Source organism: Phalaenopsis equestris, unplaced genomic scaffold (genome assembly GCF_001263595.1).
Source record: "Phalaenopsis equestris unplaced genomic scaffold, ASM126359v1 Scaffold000231, whole genome shotgun sequence".
NCBI lineage: Eukaryota > Viridiplantae > Streptophyta > Magnoliopsida > Asparagales > Orchidaceae > Phalaenopsis > Phalaenopsis equestris.
In genome coordinates, this window is record NW_018164673.1 from 192,648 (window position 1) to 208,072 (window position 15,425).

The following is a 15,425-nucleotide window of genomic DNA, read 5'->3' on the forward strand; positions in this document are numbered from 1 at the left end:
CCTTCCAGTTTTCAATAAAGATTTGATAATAAAATCAATGTTTAGTTCCATAAATCAAGTAAGATTTTCACAGGATTCCATTCTTTACCCCCCTAGGTGCTAGCAAAGAACATTGGATAACCTAAAGTTTTTCATCAGCTTGTGTAGTAGTGCTGAGTATATTCTGGCCACTTAGTTCCAGATTACCCTCTATGCACCCTTTATAGGACCCACTACTCTTACGATTCAAACTCTAAACTGAATTGATAAAAGAATCTAGTCTGTCACCCTAGAAACATCAATTCTACGCCCATCAAAACTTATCTCCCTAACAATTTGCACTCCCCTCATTTGATTCCAATGGCTCTACTGAGGTTGAAATGTGGTACTCACTAGTTGGTGAAATCATAGTGCTCATACGTCATTATGTTTTTCAACAAATTTTAACAATACAAATGGTTAGTTTGTAAAGTTAATGAAAATCCAATAAAAATACCATCACAATGTTTTAAAATAAAAAGAAAACTTCAGATCATTCTCATCTCATAAGATTAATTCTCAAATGCAAGGACAAAAAAGGAAAATACTCAGAATTCATGGAGATAAAACAAAAACACATGATTTATATTAAAAGCTAAGTGTTAAAATAAAAACTTAAACAAAAATACAAGATACTTATTGTTTTGTCTTCTCCCCAAGAAAATCTTGAAGTTTCTTTGAAGCAATCTCCAAACTCTTACACAAAACAAAGACTCTCGCTCACACACTCACACACACACTCTCGAAAAGACTCTCTAAAGTCTCCAAAAAGTCTCCTTTCTCATCCATAATTTGCCTCTATTAATAAATAACTAAAAACCTCCAAGGGTCACTTTAAGAACACCTTTAATATTTGGCCAAAGTCAATGGATATTCTAGAAAGTTGGTTACTTGTGCTATAGCGCTAGTCTGAGGTGCTATAGCGCTCAACCCGCTTGATACCTAGCACTATGGAGCCAAGGGTGGCGCTTTGGTGCCATAAAAATCTTCCATTTTTGCTCCATTTTGTTCTAATTTTCTCTAAATGTCCATTCCATGTACCTGAAATAAAAAACATGCAAAATACTTTTCTTTAAAGTGCACTATCATAAAAAATATGTATAAAATTAGCATGAAATGTACACTAAAAGTAGGTAATTTCTTAGGTGGATCAGCCTCTACTGCTTTACGTTTACTACATAAGGAGGAGGTCTCTATGCGTGTTTAGATGGAGGTCCGCTTTGTTCAGATGAGGTCAGAGCTGGAAGCCAATATAGAGGCCAAGTTGAAGGTCGGGTTAGATGCATTTTGGTAGTTGATACATAAAAAATATATGCATTTTTAGACCCATATTTTATACTCTTTTTTGGTAATATTGCACTTTAATGGAAGATATTTTTAATATTTTCTTGCATGTTGTTAAATTTTAGGACTTGGAGCAAAAATGAAGCAAAAAGGATGAAATTTCAAGTTAAAATGAAGAAGTTGAAAATTTGTTCAGCGCCGACGTGCCAGACTAGGCGCCGACAACGTCGTTTGACAGAGAACAACAAATTAAATTACAGACCAGTGTCGGTTCAGACCCTGTTTCTAGAATATTTGATGAATTTGGACGCTTTTTGAAGAGTTTTTGGATGCACCTATTGGAGAACCGACTCTAGGCTCTATTTGGGGCCGAAATTGATCAGAAAATTGAGAGGTTTCTTCTTCATTACATTTCTAAGAGAAAATTGAGTGTGATTATAAAAAGAGAAAGTGCTTAAATGGAACTTGAAGGGATTTTCTTTGGAAGGAATGTGAGATCAGTTGTGTTCTTTCCTTTCTTTGTTTTGTAAATTTGTTTATATATATATAATCCATATTTTGTCGTATCCTTCTCATGAATTCTGAGTAGCCTTATTTATCCTTCTCCCTAAAATGAGATATGTTTTTGTGAAGAATTGATTTTGTTATGTAAGGTTATAAATGTCAATAAATTATGATGATTCGAACTCTGATCTTTATTTACTTTTTGATCTGGCCAATTCAAATGTTAAAATTTGTTGAGAACATAAGATCCAAAAGGGTTATGTTTTTACAATAAGGTAAAATTCATATCAATTTCGTAGGTGAGAATGTAGTCCATGGGTTTGAGTACAAATAAATAGGAAAATTCATTTTGAAGGCCTAAGAATTAGAGATTTTTAGGCGACAGACTAAAATCCCCAATTTTATCCAGTTTCTTAGAAACTAAAGCGAGATTGTTAGCCCTCAATAGGTAGGGAAGTGGGAGCTCTAGGGTGGGAGCCAGTATCCTCTTAACCTAGTCACAGATTTAGGGACTAAATCTAGGATTAGTCAATGATTTGCTATAACACTGTATCAGGGTAAAGAATTAAACTTGCTCTTATTTGACACAATACATATTAAAACCATTTATTTCATCTCATTTTATCAAAATCTCATTGTAGTGGGAAAGATGTTTTTTCACATAAGAAATCTTCATCACATAAACATAGTTTAAACTGTTTAAACTTTGTATTTCAGTTTTGCTAGTAGTTAAATAATTTAGTTATGATAATATCTCAACATTTAAAATTAGTGGCAGTAATTTCGTTTTACTTTCTGTGAATTTCTTAGTTAATTTATCATTTTAAATTTGAACCTTCTCCGTGGGATCAATATTTGAGGCTTAAACAGAAAGTCCTTTATTACTTGATAATGATACATATACTTGCATAGAATCCCAACATTAATTGCTTAAATTTCTTATTTATAAGAGATTGCATCAAGTTTTTGGCGTCATTGCATAGCAGAGTCAACTTTATATATTTTGCACAACTATATTTCATTTCAGGATTAGTAATGGGAAAATCAGTAGAGGAAACCACCATTAGAAGAGGAGGATGATTATGCTTAGGAGACATCAATGGATTAGTAGGGAATATTTTCATTTTATTTATATATAATTTTGTTGAACATTTGAGCAGACATTCTCTTATTAAATAGTGATGCATATATGTTAAATTAAATGCATTTTGCTTATTTAGTTATTCAATTAGATAAATTACTATTCAAATGTGATTTTAGTTTATAAAATACCTGGGTTGGTTAAGTTGTGTAGTCGTTTTGTAATTTTTATGTGAATTTAGACGAATTTTGAAGGGGTGCTTAAAGTGAATGTTAGTAATTTTTAGTTATCCATTAATAGAGCCAAATTCTAGATGAAAAGAGAGCCTTTTAGAAGTTTTATTGGTGTCTTCTTGGAGAGTTTGGTTGGATTCTAGTGTGTGTGCATGTGTGAGTGAGAGTCTTTTTTTTGTGTAAGAGTTTCAAGATTGTCTTCAAGGAAACTCCAAGATTTTCTTGGGGAGAAGACATAAAGATAAGTATCTTCTATTTGTGTTGAAGTTTTTTTTGTAAAACTTGGATTTTAATACAAATAATATTTTTTTATTTTATCTCCATGAATTCTGAGTAGTTCCAATTCTTTTTCCTTGCATATGAGAATTAATCTTGTGGGATGCGAATGATTTAACGATCTCTTTTTATTTTTAAAATATTATGATGGTGTTTTCACCAGTTCTTCATTGACTTTGCAAACTGGCCATTTGTATCGTTAAAATTTGTTGAGAAACATAATGACCTGGGAGGGCTATAATTTTACCAACTACTGAGTACCACATTTCATCCTGGGCATAGCCGTTGCAATCACTTGAGGGGAGTGAAAATAAATAGAAAGATAAGTTTTGATGGGTTAGAATTGATGTTTCTAGGGTGACAGACTAGATTCTTTTATCAATTTGGTCAATCATTTTGATTGTATGGGTTTCTAGTAGTTCCTATAGAGAGGGCACAGTGTGTAATCTGGAAGAGAGATGCCAGAATCTACTCGCACTACTAAACAAGTTGGTGAGAAACTCTACGTTAGCCAATGTTGCTTGCAAGCACCAAGATGGGGTAAGGACTAGGAATGCTCCTATTTGGCATAATACAATATTTTAACCTTTTCATCATTCAACTCCTACATTGATTAACATCACTTTGCAAGGGGAAAGTCCTTTTCATAATATTTTAAACTCTCTTTTAAAGTCTTTTAAACTGTGTTAGTCTTTCAAACTTTATTAGTCTTTTAATCTCTTTTTTTATTTTCTGCATAAATTTAGTGTTAAGGTGTTACCAATATTTCAAAAATATTTTCCTATTGTAATATATGCAATTTAGATAGAGGTTTTACAAGTCAATATTATAGAATTTCGGCTTTCCTTGTGGGATCGATACTGGTTTTTAAGAAAAATCTTATATTATATTACTTGAAACGATACATATACTTTCGTAGTACCCATAGTGTGAACTTTTATTATTTGTCTTGATTTATTTACACTAGCCACTAAATATAAATTGGGCCAAGTTTTTGGTAACCATTTGGAGTTAAAAAATTTGCGTAGTTGCGAGTTGGGATAAGTTTTTGGCGTCGTTGCCGGGAAGAGCAGCGTAAATTTTTATTGACTTAATTTTTTTTTTGTATTTAAATTGTAGATTAATTTTAGGAAAATTTAAACTTTATTTTAGTACTTTTAATTTTCTAAAATCATCAAAACTTAAAATAATTGAAGAAAGCCCAAAAATTCAAAAGAAATATAAAAAAACTGAAAAATCAATTTTTTTTTATTTGATTTGATTTATTTTAAGAAATTTTATCTTTTGCATGTGTAGTTTGGGAATTAGAATGAACAATTAGAAAAGTTTGAATAGAAATGACTTCACAATTCTCAAGAAATGACAAACATATTACAAAATAACATTGAGATTCAAAATGCTAAAAAAGAACGTCACAATTTACAAAGACCTTTAAGAGATTATGCAAACCCTACAACAAATGAAATTTATTAAGTATTTAAACCCCTATTATAGCGACTAACTCATTTGGACTTAAATCTGCAATTATAAAAATGGTACAAAACAACCAGTTTGGGGGAACACTATATGAGGATCCAAATTTACATTTAATAATTTTTCTAGAACTATGTGCTACATTTAAATATGATGACATATTCGATGACGCTGTCTGACTTAGAATTTTTCTTTTTTTCCTAAGGGATAAAGATAAGATATGGTTAAATTCATTAGCTGGCTTTATTAGAACTTGGGGGGATTTAACACAAAAGATTTTGGCTAAGTACTTTTCTCCGTAAAAAAACTACTAAGCTTAGAAATAATATTACTTCTTTTACTCAGTTTGAAGGAGAGTCAATATATGAAGCTTGGGAAAGATTTGAGGAACTACTTAGAAAGTGCCCACATCATGCTCTACCGGACTAATTAATCATTCAAAATTTTTATAATGGGTTAGTAGGATCCCTTAGATCTGTCATAGATGCTGTTGTTGGAGGTTCATTAATGTCTAAACCATTTGATATGAAACTTATTTATTAATTGAAGAAATGACTACAAATAATTTTCATTGGCCTTCTGATAGGATAAAATTTAACAAAATAGCCAGTATTCATGATAACGATGCTATTTGAATGATTGCATGTCAAATTGTTGCATTATGTATTAACCATTATTCTAACTATTACAACCCAGGTTAGAAAAAAACTATCCTAATTTTAACTAGAACAACCATTCTAGTTGAACAATGGATGAATAATCAAGTAAATCTATTGAGAAATTAGAACAACCAGAGTAGTATTAAATATAAACCCACTTTTCCTCTTGAATTTAGTAGTAACTAACAAGTTAAGGAGAAGAAATTGTATATAGAAGAAGTGGTGTTATGAATGGGCATTCAATTACAAAGTTAAAGTGCTACTATTCAAAACATTGAGAATTAACTGGGTCAATTTGCTAATGACCTTAATAATAGGCTTCAGGGAACACTTCCGAGTAATGTTGGGATCAATCTTAAAGATAAAATTAAAAAACAAGAACAAGTTAAATCTGTCCAACTAAGGAGTGGAAAGGAATTAAATGTTGGAGTTCTAAAAATAAATTAAGTTGAGAGAGAAAATACTAAAACTGAAAAGCTGGAGGAAATTATTCATAAGGAAATAAAATCACCTGCCTCTCTAACTAAGTTTATTTTAGAAAGACCACCACCACCTTTTCCTCAAAGACATAAGCAACAAAAGTTGGATCAATAATTTTCAAAATTTTTTGAGATATTTAAGAAGCTTATAATTAATATCCCATTTACAAAAGCTTTGGAACAGATGCCAAGTTATGCCAAATTTATGAAATAAGTTTTAAATAAAAAAAGGAAGTTTGAAGATTATGGAAGTTTGAAGATTATTAGTGAAGAATGTAGTGCAATAATTCAGAAAAAAACTTTCTCAAAAACTTAAAGATCCTAATAGTTTTACCATACTTTGTTGAATTAAAGAAAAATTTTGTGGAAAAGATTTATGTGATCTAGGAGCAAACATTAATCTCATGTCAGTATATATATTTAGAAGGTTAGGTTTAAGTGAGATATCTCCCACTATCGCAACCTTGGAATTAGTCGATCGATCAATTACTTATCCTTGAGGGGTTATAGAAGATGTTTTGGTTAAAGTGAATAATATTATATTCCCTGTTGATTTCATTATGTTAGATATGGACGAAGATAAAGAAATTCTTATCATATTAGGAAGGCCTTTCCTTGCTACCAAATATGCTATGATAGATGTGCAAAAAGAAGAATTAACCATGAGAGTTAATGATCAGGAAGTTACATTTAATGTGCTTAAATCAATAAAGTATCTTGATAAAGGAAAATATGGTAAATGTTACAAAATGAATATTATTGATTATATGATTGTTAAGCATTATCAAGAAAGATGTGAAGTCATATCAGAGCAGAAAGATGAAGTTATATTAGATCAGAAAGAGCTAAAAAGCGAAACTGAATGTGATTTTGAAGATAAATCAGATGAGATAAACACTGAGGATTTAAATTATGTTCAAGAAAACTTTGAGATTTTAGATATCACTGAGAATAGTAAAACTCTGATTCCTTCTACTGAAAAACCTTTTGAACTGGAGATGAAAGTTCTTCCTAGACATTTAAAATATGCATTTTTGGGGAACTCAACTACATTATAAGTTATTATATCCATAGATTTGACTGCATAACAAGAAGAAAAATTATTGGAGACATTGAAAAATCATAAAAAAGCCTTTGGTTGGGCATTAACTGATCATATGTCAAGGCTAGAATAGAAAAATAATGTTAGCTTTAATGGTGAAACTAATTAAAATTTTTCGGATGAACAACTTTATGCAATTAATGAATGACAAGTTTCGTGGTATGCTAATATAGTTAACTACTTAGGTATTAACATTTTACTAATGAATTAGATAACTATCAAGTTGAAAAGTTCATTCATGATGCAAAATTTTATTTTTGGGATGACCCTTATTTATTTAAACAATGTAAGGACTTAGTTATTAGAAGAAACCAATAAAGTCATGCAAATATGTCATAAATCAGATACTGGGGGCATTTTTGGATTGATAAAACTACATTTAAGATTTTATAATATGGATTTTATTGGCCTACGTTAGTTAGAGATGTCAATAATTACATTATATATATATATATTGATAGCTATGGATTATGTTTGTAGATGGATTAAAGAAATCGTTGTACCTCATTTTGATGCTAAGAGCGTTGCAAAATTTTTAAGGAAAAATATTTTTTCAAGCTTTGAAATGTCTAGAGTAATCATTACAGATGGGGGAAGCCATTTTAAGAACAAAAAAAATTAAAATATTAACTCGAAAGTATGAGATTAAAAACAAAATTTTCACAGCTTTTCATTCTCAAACCAGTGGTTTAGCAAAAGTATCCAATTGAGAAATTAAAATAATATTGAAAAAAACTGTAAATCCTAATAGGATAGATTGGTCTACTAGACTTGACAGTGCATTACGGGCCCATAGGACTGCTTACAAAACTCAAACAGGAATGACATCATATAGGCTTATATATGGAAAAGCTCTTCACTTAGCAGTTGAATTCGAGCATAAATCTTATTGGGCAATTAAAGAGTTTAATTATAATTTTAAAGATGCTGGTGAGAAAAGATTATTGTAATTGATTGAGCTTGAAGAAATTAGGAATGAATCTTACGATAATGATAGGATTTATAAAGAAAGAATGAAAGAGTGGCATGCTCAAAAGATAATAAAAAAAAATTTGAGCATGGACAAGAAGTTCAATAAAAGTTTGTAATTATTTTTGGGAAAACTTAAGTCCAAGTGGTTAAGGTCATTTATTGTAATAAGAGTTTATCCTTATGGTGTTGTTGATATTGAATATCCTAAAACTGGAAGAAGAACTAAGGTAAATGAGCACAAACTAAAAGCTTATATTAGTGGAGATAGTCCAACATTTGAAGAGATCATATTCTTGGGTCTACCAAAGTAAAACTCTTGGATAAATTGGATTGAAGACATTAAACCAAGTGCTTTGTGGAAGGCAACCCATATTTATCAATGTGGTTTGATTTGTTTAGTGATTGTGGTTATGATGAGTTTATGAAGCAATTTTGAGTTTTACATGATTATGAAGACACAAAACATTATTTTATTAAAGAAAATGAGTAATTTATCAAAGAAATTCAATATTTAAAAAAGTTAGTTTGGTGGTATAATGAGATATCTGGCGCCATAGCACCACAGTTCGAGTAACTCCTCTAAACCACCCAAAATTTAGCTTTCTACCCTCTTCTTCTCTCTTCTTCTTTATAAAATTGTCTAGGATGGGAATGGAGGAATACCTTCACAGTTCTTTACACTTTAGAGAGATTAGAGAGTGGAAAATTCTTATTTAAAAAGCATTGGAGAGTAGTAGCAATGGAAGATTTGAAGACAAGAAGTCCTTGCATAAAGATGCTCATACCTATTTCAATGAATACCTTGCATTAATTTGGAGCAGATTACAAACAAAGTTGGAAAGATTGAAGAGGACTTGTCTCATCTCCACAATAAGTCAAGCGGCATGTTCCATCAGTACAAGCACTTGGAGTGGCAGTTGAAACTCCAATTTGGAGATTTGAACAGTTCCCAAGAATATCAGGTAAGAATGTATGAAGAAAATAATTTGATTGATGATAAGAGTGCTCAGGATTTCCCTCGCACTCCATTCTACTATCTCTTTGATCTTACTTATCAAAAGGGTGAATGTGGTATATACAACTTCAAGCATAATTACTCTTAAGTGTTTTTGGGAAAATCTTGTTGTATTGAGTGTTTATAGTGGTGTACCGGCTTTGTTCTTCATATTGATTTTAAAACTTTTGTATGTTTGTTTATGTGTGAATTGATATCTAATTATGTCCATGTTATATCGTATGTATTGAAACTATTATTAATATAAGAAAACAAGTTTTGTTATTGTGTGAAAAGTTGGTCGTATGAGTCTAAAACTGAAGTTGCGCACTTAAAATTTTGGAATGTTGATGAACTCAAAACTATTGAAATGGTCATTAAAATATAAATATTAAAGTTTAGAAATCTTGGCTTTGCTTTGCTCTTTTGAAATACACAAAAATTTTCAAAATCTGGATAGTTTGTATGGTTTCATAGTGCCACTACTGGGCGCTATAGCGTAATTCATCAAGCAAAGCGCCATAGTGTCGGATCGATCGAACTTTGTTTTTAGCACCAAATTGACTGGTTTTTTCCATTTTTCACCTTGATTCATCTTCTTCCTCCTCTATTTTGCAACTTTGCTCCCCTAAGGCTTGGATTTGTACTTGCTTGGCTTGGAGTTAAGGTTTCAAACACTAGATTTCATCTTCTCATGGTAAGAACTACATTTTGGTATTAAAATTTTTAATTTCACCATGGATTTCTTCCACATTGTGGTTATGCTAAAAATTTGAAATTTTTGATGAAAATAGTTAGAAATCCATGGATGAATGTTTATATGGTTTAAAATGTGTTTGTAGGAGCCTTATGTTATACTTTAATCTCATAAGAATTATATCAAATATTTTTTAGATTACTGATACAATTAAATTATATAACATTTATGTATACATTTTTATACCTATTTTTGAGGATGCTGGGCTTTAATGGAAGGGATTTATGCTGGGCTTTAATGGAAGGTATTTGTGTATTGTTTTTTCAGGTATAATCAAATGGATGAAAAATAGTGAAAGGAGTGAAAAAGATCTAATTTGGAGCAAAAATGAAGAAGGCGTGCAAAAGAACTGTGGTGACTAAGCACCCAGGACTGGCGCTTAAGCACTAGGATAATAGAGAAGACCACACCTAAGCACCACATACCTCACGCTTAAGCGACAGAGAAGGTCATTTGATGATTCAAATAATTTGGACAAATTTTTGAAGGGGTGTTTGAAGAAAGTCTTGGTTAAAGAATACATTCAAATGGCTATTGAAGAGTGGCAAACCTTGAAAGATCATTGAATATGGACACATTTTGAATATACATTAAAGTACCTTTTGAAAAATAACAAAAGAAGACTTGGATTGAATGAAGAGAGACTCTTAATTAGCCACCAACGCCTCTCTCTCATATATTAATTAGGATACTTTTAGAGAGAAGAAAGGGAGGATTTGTAGTGTGCTAGTAGAGAGTATTATAAGTGAAAGGAAGAGAAGAGATTCAAAGGAACTTCAAAAGTTTGGTGGAGAGGAATTTGAGATAAGTTTCTATCTTCGCGACTACATTTGATTTTAATTTAGACTTCTTATGTGTTTATATGATTTCTACTTTTAAATTGTGGTTGTGTTTTTTCCATGAATTTCAAGTAGTTTTCCTTATCTTTTTTCTTAAAATGATAAGTAATTAAGTTTTGGATGGAAGTTGCGTGAAGTATTATTCTTTAATGTTGGAATAGGTTGTGATGATTTTAAATCTTGTACTTCATTTACTTCTTGATTTGGCCAATTAAGATGTTAATATATGTTGTGAAAACATGTAAGATTCAATATGGTATTGTCTCAATCAACTAATGGTAAGAACCACATGAGATTGTATGGATGGGAATGTAATTCATATGGTTGAGTGCAAATATATAGGAAAATAAACTTTGAAGGGTGTAGAGTTGGAGGACTTTAGGGTGAGAAGCTAAAGCCCCCAATTTGATTTAGTGTTTTAGGTCTTGATATGAGATGCTAGCCCCTAGGTCAAGGGAGAAGAGGGAACTCTAGAGTGAGAGCTAGTATCTTCTATACCTAGCGTGTCTTCAAGGCTATTCAAACTTTAAATTAGCCAATATTCTTTATAGCATCTCTAGTAAGGGTAAAAAATAATATTTCTCATATTTGGCACAACACAATTTGAATACTTTCATAACAAAATTCATATACTTGTTACTAATTCATAATAAGAAAAATGATATTTTATTTATGTTGCCCTCATCTTACAAATATATAGTCAAATTTAGTTAGTTGTTTACTTTATTTTCATTTATCAAAAATTACGAAAAAGTTTGATAATAATATTTTGCAAAATGAATTTGTTATCTAATTTTTTATGACTGAATAGACTGTAATTCTCCCTATGGGTTTGATGTTCAAGGCTTAATCAAAAAGTCCTATATTACTTAATACTTGTGTAATATACCAATACTTAAATATAATAATTTCAATTTTATTTGCTTTGGAGTCAAGTTTTTAGTGACGTTGTAAAGTAAGAAATATAAGTAAGGAAAATTGAAAATATAACTGCATACTTCATACTACTGTCATAAAAGATCGGGATCAATTACACATGTCTCCTAAAATGAAGAGAGGTAGAGGACAACCTAGCTTTGATAGTGAGAGATTCTCTAGTTATAAAGCCCAAGATTGATATGGAGATCTACAATCCAATAAATTGATTGCAGTGTAAAGTTTTCTTCATCTTGGGGGAACTATTGAATATCTGATCGCTGAATGACAGTGGGAGAAGTTCTGCTACTTCACTGTCGTTCCTGTGATTTCAATGGTCTGTGAGTTCTATGCAAATCTTCCCGATGAATCTAATGATTTGGTTTTTGTTTGTGGGAAGTATGTGGATATTAGCCCAATTCGGATCAATCACATTTATCAACTGCATACTATTCCTACCTGCTTTATTCTGAATTCAATCCTTCTGATACTAAATAGGATGAGATCATGGGATTCTTGGCAAATGGAAATGGTATTTGGAATATAAGGAATGGACGACAGGTAAATTTCTCCTTTTCAAAGTTAAATGTTCATTCTCAAGCATGTAATTAATTTATTTCTGGTAGATTGCTTCCAACTAACCATTTTAGTGAGGTAACATGAGATAGAGCCACTTTGAACTATTTCATTCAGATGAACAAACCTATTGGAATTGGATCTATTATTTACAAGAATATGATAATTTCTTCTAGAGGAGAAACTACTGGAGGTATAAGTTTTCCTTCTCTTGTTTCCACCATGTGCATTCAATCTAGAGTTATGTATGAGACATGGGAGGAAACTTTACCATCCCATAAGCTTATTGGAAAAGTGAATTTGTAAATATATGGAAAGCATACTAGTCCAAGATCTAAGAGTGGAGGTCCTGATATTCCTTCTACATCAGCTTCTAGATCTTCTACTTCTGGTACTTCTTCACCAGATACTGTGATGGAGCAATTATTTATACAACAAGGTGATATTTTGACATTACGAGATTTGATGAAGGGTTTAGAAGCACATATGGACCATAATGATGAGTATATGTAGAGGAGAGTAGAATTTGATATTGCTTATCATGAGGTTATGGAGAGATACATTAGGGGTGATCATTCAGTGGAATTTCTGAAATGTCCTAGTTTTACACCATATCAGAGTGGAGAAATGGATGAAGATGCAGATCTTGGTGTTGGTGAAGATGATGATGTTGATGAAGAGGAAGATGATTAGTTTTTATTTTTCTTTTTTTTAGTTCTTGTATTTAGATTTTCTTGGTTATTAGCTATGTGTTGTACTTTTATTGGAGTGTTATGATTGTACTTTGTTTTGTATTGGGGTGTATTAAACTGTTATATTGCATTTCTTTTTATTCTACTATTTACTGTATACTGTTTTTGCTCCAGTTATATATTATAAGTGAGTAGTCTTTTACTTGAGCTTTTAAGGTTATACATACTAATATTAGATTTATTACTGCTCAACACCTGTTTTGTTACTTTTACTTGTACTATTCTCTTGCTTAGAACTTTAAAATTTTTCTTTTTCTTCATACTTATTATGAAATGAACTGCTTTAAATTGATTAAAAATTTAAGTTTGGAGGAAGGGAGAAAAACTTTTTGAAACAAAACCTTATTTGTCCTGAATAAACTGTATTTTTAGAAATTATTTTAACATAACTTGAGGTATGTTGGGTTAGCTTTAGATAACTATATTAGGCTTAAGTAAAAGGTTTTAATAATAAAGGTTAGTTCTACAGTTAAGATATTTGGTATAAGAGTAAAAGATTGTGCTTTTACTATTTAATGTAAATAAACTTGTATTTATGAAATTATTAAGGATTTTAGATTTTGACTTAAAAAGAAAGAATTGAGACTCTATGAAAAATCTTTTTGAAGCTAATACACATTTATCAAGTAAGGAAATGTGGGAAGTTTTTAAATTTAAGAAGAGGATGGTGGAGTTCAAAATCATTAAAGGCTATCCATATATACTAATCCTCACATGACATGAAAAGAAACAGAAAGGATTAAAATGATCCTCAAAGAAAAAGAAAAGAGAAATCAAAAGAAAAAAAAAAAGAAAAAAAAGAAATTATGTGGGGAGAAGCTTGAGGAGATGCCTAATAAAAATTAGTTTCACTTAAATCATCTTAAGGAAAGGGACTTATTTTCATTTCTGGACTTATTTTTGAAGTATTAGAAACTTTAATAATAGAGCTCTCATGAACTTCTTTTTCTTGTAATTCTTCTAAGCATCTTAGTATGACAAACTGAAATTATTCTTGAAATGAATAAGAAATCAGAACTCTTAGATTGTATTACTGAATATTCTTACATTTTAGTTTTAACCTAATTTATTGAAAATTTTTCTAAAGTTTCACTATTGCATTTATAAGATAAAAGCTACGAGAATTGTTAAGTAAAACTCACTACCATAAGTTATAATTTTTATATAGTAAAAAGGAGTTACTTGTAGACAAGTAACATTTAAATTTGGGGGAATTGATCCACCTAAAAATAACCTTTTTTTTATTATACATTTCTTATTCATTTTAAGACTATTTTTGATGATGTTGCACTTTAAAGGAAGGTATTTTGTAAGTTTTTGGTTTCAGGGGCATGGAATGGACATTTGAAGAAAATGAGGACAGAATGGAGCAAAAATGAATGTTTTTGTATGACGCCATAGCGCCACCCTTAGCACCATATCACTAGTAGATGTGCTGAATGGGTGCTATAGCACCCCAGGATGGCGCTATAGCGCCAATAACTAATTTTCTAGAATATCCACTGAATTTGGTCAAATTTTGAAGGGGTGCTTGAAGTGACAATTGGTGATTTTTAGTTTTTTATTAATAGGTCCAATATTTGGATGAAAAGAGAGCCTTTTGGAAGACTTATTGGGGTCTTCTTAGAGAGTTCGGTTGGTTTAGATACATTTTTATACCTATTTTTGAGATATTGTGCTTTAATGGAAGGTATTTTTGTGTTTTTTCTTGCAAATACAAATAAAAAGGTAAAAAATGCTTAAAGAAGTGAAAAAGGATCAAATTTGGAGAAAAAAGGTGAACAATGTACAAATAAGTTTTGGCGCCTAAGCGCTAAATCCAGCACTTTAGCACCGGTTAAACAGAGAAGGCCATGCCTAAGCGCCAGTGGCAGTTACTAGATGAGTAAAGTTAGTTTTTGCTAATTTTGAAGAGGTTTTTGAGGCACCCATTGGCTTAATAGGTGGTTATAACTTCCATGGACGAAAATTATCATGAAAGGCTGCATCTCTTGAGGAAATACATTGAATCTAGACATATTTGGAAGAGATTCCAAGGCACCTCTTGAAAAACTATAAAAGAAAGAAGAGAGGACTTTGAAAAGAGTCTTAAAAATACTTGGAAAGTTTTGAAAGTTCATCAAATTGGGGAGTTAGTTCAGAATGATTTTCAGGCACCACTTTTACTTTTATTTAATCCTTTTTGTTAGTTTATTTTGAGTGATTGTAAAGAGAAGAGATTCAAAGGAACTTCAAGAGCTTGGTGGAGAACTTGAGATAAGATTTTATCTTTCTGCTTTGAGACTACTTTTGGTGTTAATTGAGACTTGTTGTTAGTTTGACAATGATTTCTACTTTTAAAATAAAGTGTTATTTTATTTTCTCAATAGATTCTAAGTAGTTTTCTTTATATTTCTTCTTAAAATGATAAGTAATTAAGTTTTGGATGGAAATTGTGGAGAGTATCTATCTTTAATGTTGGAAGAAGTTGTGATGATTTAAATCCATGCACTTCATTTACTTCTTGATTTG